Raw genomic sequence first — 6,826 nt, 5'->3', positions numbered from 1 at the left:
TACAAAAAAAAGAAAAGAAAAGAAATGGTAATCCAAACCCAAATAAACAGAAGGAATTAAAACCTTATACAATTGAGTCCCCACATGCCCCTCATCCTATTTCATCTCATGCCCCCTCATCTCATTCATCTCTCACTTCTTCAATCTTAGCTAACTACTGCTTCCTCAGGAAAATGTTTTCTACTCATCCATGTCACTGCCCTGTTATAGTCATCATGACAGTGAACTTCTCAGACCTCTACTACAGGGAGCATAAGTGATTCATCCCTGCATGCTCCTGGAAGCCACACTTCCCACCGGCATAGACCCTCTGCTTTGATTGGTTACTTAGAGTTACTCAAAACTAAATGAAACGTTCTTCAAATATTTGGATACTGTGGATAAGTTCTCTTGTTCCTTTCCTCCTTAAGCTTAAGGATCCCAGGGGTTCAGTCATATTTTGTGATATGATTCACAGATCTCTGCCATCTGCCTTTGGGCATATCTTTGTTTGCTAACTGAACACAATACAATAGATAGAATGAAACAAAAATGAGCCATCTACATTACAGTCTTTTTTTCAGCTTAGCTCTAAGCATGTCTTAGTCAATCCTCAGTTGAAACAGTGACTGTCCAAGTGCTCAGCACCAGGTTAAGAGTAAGTACTAATTACTAATTTGTTCAGTTAGTGACTTAACTTTAAAGGTTGACTCTTCCTATTTCCCTGAACTGCTCTTATGCTGAGTCATAGGCATAATCTTCATTTGAGAACAGTGTTATTTCTCAAGTAATTGTTTTCATGCACAGGTCTGACTGTTCTCAGAAATTTATAACAAACCCATGAAGACCCTTGCAAATAGATTTTTTTAATACACATTCAATGTAAGCCAACTAATGAGTTATCTAAATATCAAGAGATGTCATTAAAGTAATCATTTATCATCAAAGTGTCACTTCCTGAGGGCAAACATGTTTGTGAGGACTTTGGGTATAAGAATAAGAAAAAAATAGAGATATCATATAAAAAGAAAATTAATGACTATTTTAGAGACTAACAGCTTTAAAAAAACTTCACCTCCTTCACACTTCCCTAGGTGGCACAAATTTGGATATCCTTCATCTACCCGACAATATTTATTCAGTACAATAGGTAATTGTATGGAATTGATGGATAGAATCAATTTTTTGACATGACAAGGTAAATGTTTAATCAATATTTGCTGAATTGAATTGTAATGACCAGACCAACCACTTACAGCTACATTTATAAATCATCTTTAGAGTGAGTTCATGTAAACCATGGAGATATGGAAAAAATACTTGTTGAAAATATGGGCCTTGAGTGTGTGGCTTTATAAACAAATCTGACTATTATGCATATATATTACTCTTCTTTTCTAAACCTTAATTCTTTTTCTATAAAATGAGGCTAATATACCTTCATTAAATTGTTGTGAGAAGTAAATGACTGAAATAATTTAGCAAAACACTTAGCTAAATGTTTGGCAATAGAAAATCTTCAACTATAGCAAATATTATGTACAATAATAAATCTGCAAATAGCCAATCTGTCTGGCCATTTCTATCTTGCCTAGAGTTCTAAAGAAACTAAAATATTTTCACTGGAAATTTCCTATGCTTACATTAGAAGGTAATAAAAATGGTAATAATACCAGTAGTAAATGATTATATAGTGCTAGACAGGATTCTAAGAATTTTATATTTGTTAATCTGATCAACATAAGAGAAGGAATTTATTATCCTTACCCCACTTGACTGCTTCAATAAATGCATAATCTAGCAAGAAACAAGTAACATTTGATTTAAGATTTAGTTTATCTACTTATGTAGTACATCTTAACATTGTCTATTTAGAAATGTGGTAATTATGTACTTAGTAAGTTTTTAGTAATCTCTTTAGTAATTTATTTAGAAACTATTTCATAAGTTAGCTTGTTCATGCATATTTTTTTCAAACAGTAAACAATTTTAATGTTCTTTACTTCTGTGCTTCAGGCTCTTTATCACTGGCACAAATCCCCTTTACAGTTTAGAGATGTTGAGGATTGAATAAGCAAGTGTGTGAAGCACAACACCCAGACATAATGGCCAGTGTATTTATTTTCTATGTGCAATGTAGATTTCCATAGGCATCGAGAAAAGAAAATCATCTTAAATATATCCCTCTTCTAAATTAGTTATTTCTGAGTGAACCGAATGTTCTTCTTGTATTCTAAAACCTATAATCCTGAAATACAGATGAGTTCATCAAGGTGCTGGTAGTCCCCACCATCATCATTTACCTCAACAGGGTATCCCTCTGGTTAGCTCTGCTTGGGCCCTTCTGTTCTGGCCCTTGTCTCACAAGAGGTTTTCAGGGAAATCACAGAAACACCATGAGCCAGGCAGCCCCCAAACCAATCAAGTAATGCTCTGATGGGGTGACATCACCCTCAGTTTGAATCGTCGATGTGCAGTCTAGTCAGGCCATGCATCTTTTAAAAAGATTTTATTAAAGGTCTTTATAGAGCAACAACCAGACTCCAGAATCAGCTGCCAAGGAGACCCTGTTTTGCTGTGCTAGTGGCAGGGGCATGGCAGGCAGCTTTGGGTTCCCACCCCTCTGTCCCGAGATGGGGGTAGTTGGCAGTATCTCATCTTTGGGTTCCACAAAGCTCACCTGTGGAAGGGGCTTCTTAGGGCCAATCTTACCAGTTGAGTCCTAAGGAAACAAGATCTTCACTTTGAGGCCCAGCACACCCTGTGGGAGCAGCACATGGCGCCCGGCAGTGTCGACGTAGTAGTTAACAGGATCCCCACTGTGGATCATCAAACCATCGACAAACTCCATGGATTTAGCCCTCTGTCCTCAGTTTCCCAGACACCACGCCCTCACAGCCTTTGGCCCCCACTTTCCATGATGTCACTTATATGGAACCTCTCAGATTTTATTTCCAGGGCCAGTTATTGGCATATTTCTTGTTTCATGTTATTTACATTTTATGACAGTGCTGCTTACTAGTTAGATTTTAGGCCTTAAAGGGCGGGGATCTTATCTTATGCCAGCTTATGTTGCTGCTGCCTACTAAAGTCTTCTTAAAGAGAATCTCCATGGTCCAGGGATGGGTTTCCTCTGACTTAGGGATAAAAGCAGTGAGCTGGCTTACATTGGCCTGTAAGAGCCAATGGTTCAATTTTCAAGAATTTTACAAACCAGTGGCTATTAGGTTGGTAGCTTGAAATAAGCCTTCGTGGGATTACTTGCACCACAAAATTGACAAACACTACAAGTCTGCCTCTTATCCCAAGAGCCAGTTGCTGACCATTTATCCGTACACTACTGGTTTGGAGACTCAGAGTAGAATAGATTAAGCTCAAATCAGTTCTAAATTATGTAAACACATTTGGAACAAATACCTGCTTATAAAATTAAAGCAAATGGAAACCTTTTATTTCAATAAGAACTTATTTCAAATATTTCTACTTATTTTCCTATTTTAAAAGAATGTATCTTTAATAAAATAATTCTTTTAAAGCAACTAGGGTATGCGCCTTTCTGACAACCTAGAATCTATACTCAGCAGAATTGTATTGAAAAAGCAGACAAATAGAGGCTTTTCAGATGTACAAAATCTGAAAGAAATTAACACCAGGAAAATGACACGACAAAAAAGAATTCCTGATCAGTAACCCTGCAATACCAGAAATATTAAAAGAAATCTTTCCACCCTGGTCGGTGTGGCTGAGTTGGTTGGGCATTGTCCGTGCACTGAAGGGTTGCTGGTTCAATTCCTAGTCAGGGCATATGCCCTGGTTCAGGGCTCAATCCCCAGTAGGTGGTGTGCAGGAGGCAGCTGATGGTTGTTTCTTTCTCACAGTGATGTTTTTCTCTCTCTCCTTTACTCTCTTTCTAAAAATAAATAAAGAAAAAAACTTTTAAATCTCAATAAACTTTAACAAAAGAAAGGAAACTTTCAGATAGAGGAAAAGTAATACCAGATGAAATTGTGGATCTTCACAAAAGAATGACTAGCACAGGGAAAGTCAACTATATTGAGTATCACTTTTTTTCTCTCATAATTTCAAACTATTTCAAAGGTAATTGTTTAAACAAAAGTAATCATGCATTTGTGGAGCTTCTAATATCCATAACAGTAAAATCTATGACAAAAATAGCAAAAAAGCCAAAAGGGAAGGAATGGAAGTATACTCTTGTAAGAGTCTTATACTATGAAGTGGTATGATATTACTTCAAGAAAGACGTCAATAAGATGTATACCACCAGTTGGTAAACTACAGCTCACAGATCAATCTGGCTCACAGCCTGTTTTGCATGGTCTGTAAGCTAGAAAGGATTTTATATTTAAAAATTAAAGAAAAATAAATATGTAACAAAGATCATATGTGGCCACAAGTCTAAAACATTTATTAGGTGGCCCTTCACAGAAAAAGATTGCAAACTTCTGATGTATGTTAGAAATTCTAGTGTAACCACAAAGTTGACAATGTGAACAATTATAACTAATAAACCAACAAAGGAGATACAGTACAATCAGAAAAAATACTCAATATAGAAGTCCTTAAAAAAATAAGAGAAAGGGAAAAAACAATGAAAGTAAATGGTCTAAACACCATAAAGGACAGAGATGATCAAGTAAGTAAAAACATATGAGATCCAAATGTATGCTCTCTATAAAAGAAGTGAACTTTAAATATAAAAGTACAGAAAGTCAAGATTGCTCTCAACAAGGAGTGGGCCAGGGAAAAAATACAAAAGGTTAAAAAAATGAAATAATATACACAATGCTAACATTGTTAAAGGAATACTGGAGTAACCATATTAAAATCAGGCAAGGTAGATTTCCAACTAAATTTCCAGGAAAAAACGAGGAACCCTGCATACTGATAAAAAGATCACCTCCTTAGGAGGATATGATAATGCTACATATTTATATAACTAACAACATAGCTTCAAAAGCAAAAGCTAACAGAACTTTCAGGAGTAATAGAAAAAATCCTCAAAGACAGCCTGTGATTTTAGCATCCTTCTCTCAATAATTGATTGAACAAGTAAATGGCAAATCATTAATAACATAGAAGATTTCAACAAAACATTTTACCAATTGAACCTAATTGTATTTATAGAACACTCCATCCAATGACAGCAAAACATGTTGCTGTTTCTTTCAAATGCACATGGACATTTTCCAACAACAAGAATGAATCAAAAAATCATTATGTATTAGACACTTTTCTAAGCTGACTTTTAAAAGTGAAGATGTTACTTCCATCATCCCCATTAATAGACAAATAAATGTTTTCAAAGTCACCAACTCTAAGGCAAAGACTTCAAAAATGAAGCCCGGCCTCAGCATCTCCAGTAAAATGAAGTCTGCACAGTCCTTTGATCTTGAGATTCAAGCATCATACTCCCCTGTTGGGTCAGTTTCATCTTCATAAGGGCCTCTTTCCCCTAATTTCTCTAGAAAGCTGTGTTTCATGCTTATTTACCTTTTAACGTTGCCTCTTTTCATAAAAGTAAGCCCCTTTTCACTATTGAAGCTGAAAAACATGAAGCCAGCTTTTGGTTGTAGAAGTTAAGAAGCAGTTCTTAAATTGTAATGGAAGCATTCATTCCATGCCCATAGTGTGGTTGCTCTCCCAATCGGATGCACTGGAGGTCCCTGCAGGCCCTGAAGGGGCACCTGGGACAGGACCACATCCTTATAGGTTCTAAGAAGTGGATTTTAGGTCTACCTTGTCAAGCCTTATCAAAAAATGCAGATTCCATATGAATACAGTTTCAAGGAAATGGAAGGCTATTCCTAAGTTGAGAATTTGTTGTTTCCCTAAGCTCTCATAGCTGAATAATAAATGCAGACGAAACCAAAGTCCTGGTTTGTCACAGGAAAAAAAATTAAAAGGAAAAACCTGTTTGAATCATATTTAAAATGAAACCTAAGTGAACTATCTCTTAGGATCCTTCCAGTAACAGCCCAAGTGATACAACCCCTGAGATGTGTCAGGCAGAGTTGGCTAGGATCATACGGATAGTTTTCCATTTGCTGCAAGAGCAGTTTTATGGCTGTGTTGTTTTATCCCTGCTGTTTCACATTAACTAGAAAGCTGGCCTTTACACATTGAGCAAGATGAGGCTACCTAATATCTCCTATGTTAATAGCAATTCATTCTTTGGTGAGCCAAGGTTAACAAAAGAAATGCTTTATGCAAATAGAACATGTGAAAACCCTGGACAAGTTCATTTTCATTTTAAGGGCTCATTGGAAACATTTTCTTTTTTTTTTTTTTTTTTTTTTTGAAAGAAATTTTTTTTATTGTTTTATTGCTTAAAGTATTACAAAAAGTATTACGACAAATACATTTTCTGTGAGTGTTTGTAGACACCTTTGTCAGGTGGAAACCTTCGTAAATAATAACTTTTGTCCTTCTATTTCTACTTTCTCTCATTCAGTTTTTCTGATAATGATTTGAAGAAGGACCCTCAGCTCCACTCTTAGGTCAGTTGACAGGGGAAAGGAATAAACAGCAATTAGAATATTTCTCTTTCTGTTCAGATGCTAGGAAGCTCAAAGATATAGTTAATGTTCAATTTCAGCACATTTCTTTCATTTGGATTTCTAACAATTAACTTCATCACCCATGCTATTATATGGTTCCTGATCTATCATTTTTTAAAAATATATATATTTTAAAATATTTTTAAATTGATTTCAGAGAGGAAGGGAGAGGAAGAGAGGGATAGAAACATCAATGATAAGAGAGAATCTTTGATCGGCTGCCTCCTGCACACCCTCTACTGGGGATCAAGCCTGCAACCTGGGCAGGT

At 36.0% G+C, this 6,826-nt stretch overlaps 1 pseudogene; it reads right to left on the bottom strand.

Moving 5' to 3' along the window:
* Positions 1-2,471: 2,471 nt before the first annotated feature.
* Positions 2,472-6,826, bottom strand: part of LOC102240940 — a 78,808-nt pseudogene continuing 74,453 nt past the window's right edge.

Source organism: Myotis brandtii, unplaced genomic scaffold, assembly GCF_000412655.1.
Source record: "Myotis brandtii unplaced genomic scaffold, ASM41265v1 scaffold351, whole genome shotgun sequence".
NCBI lineage: Eukaryota > Metazoa > Chordata > Mammalia > Chiroptera > Vespertilionidae > Myotis > Myotis brandtii.
Note: the sequence above shows the minus strand (reverse complement) of the source record. Positions and strands in the feature narration are given on the sequence as shown.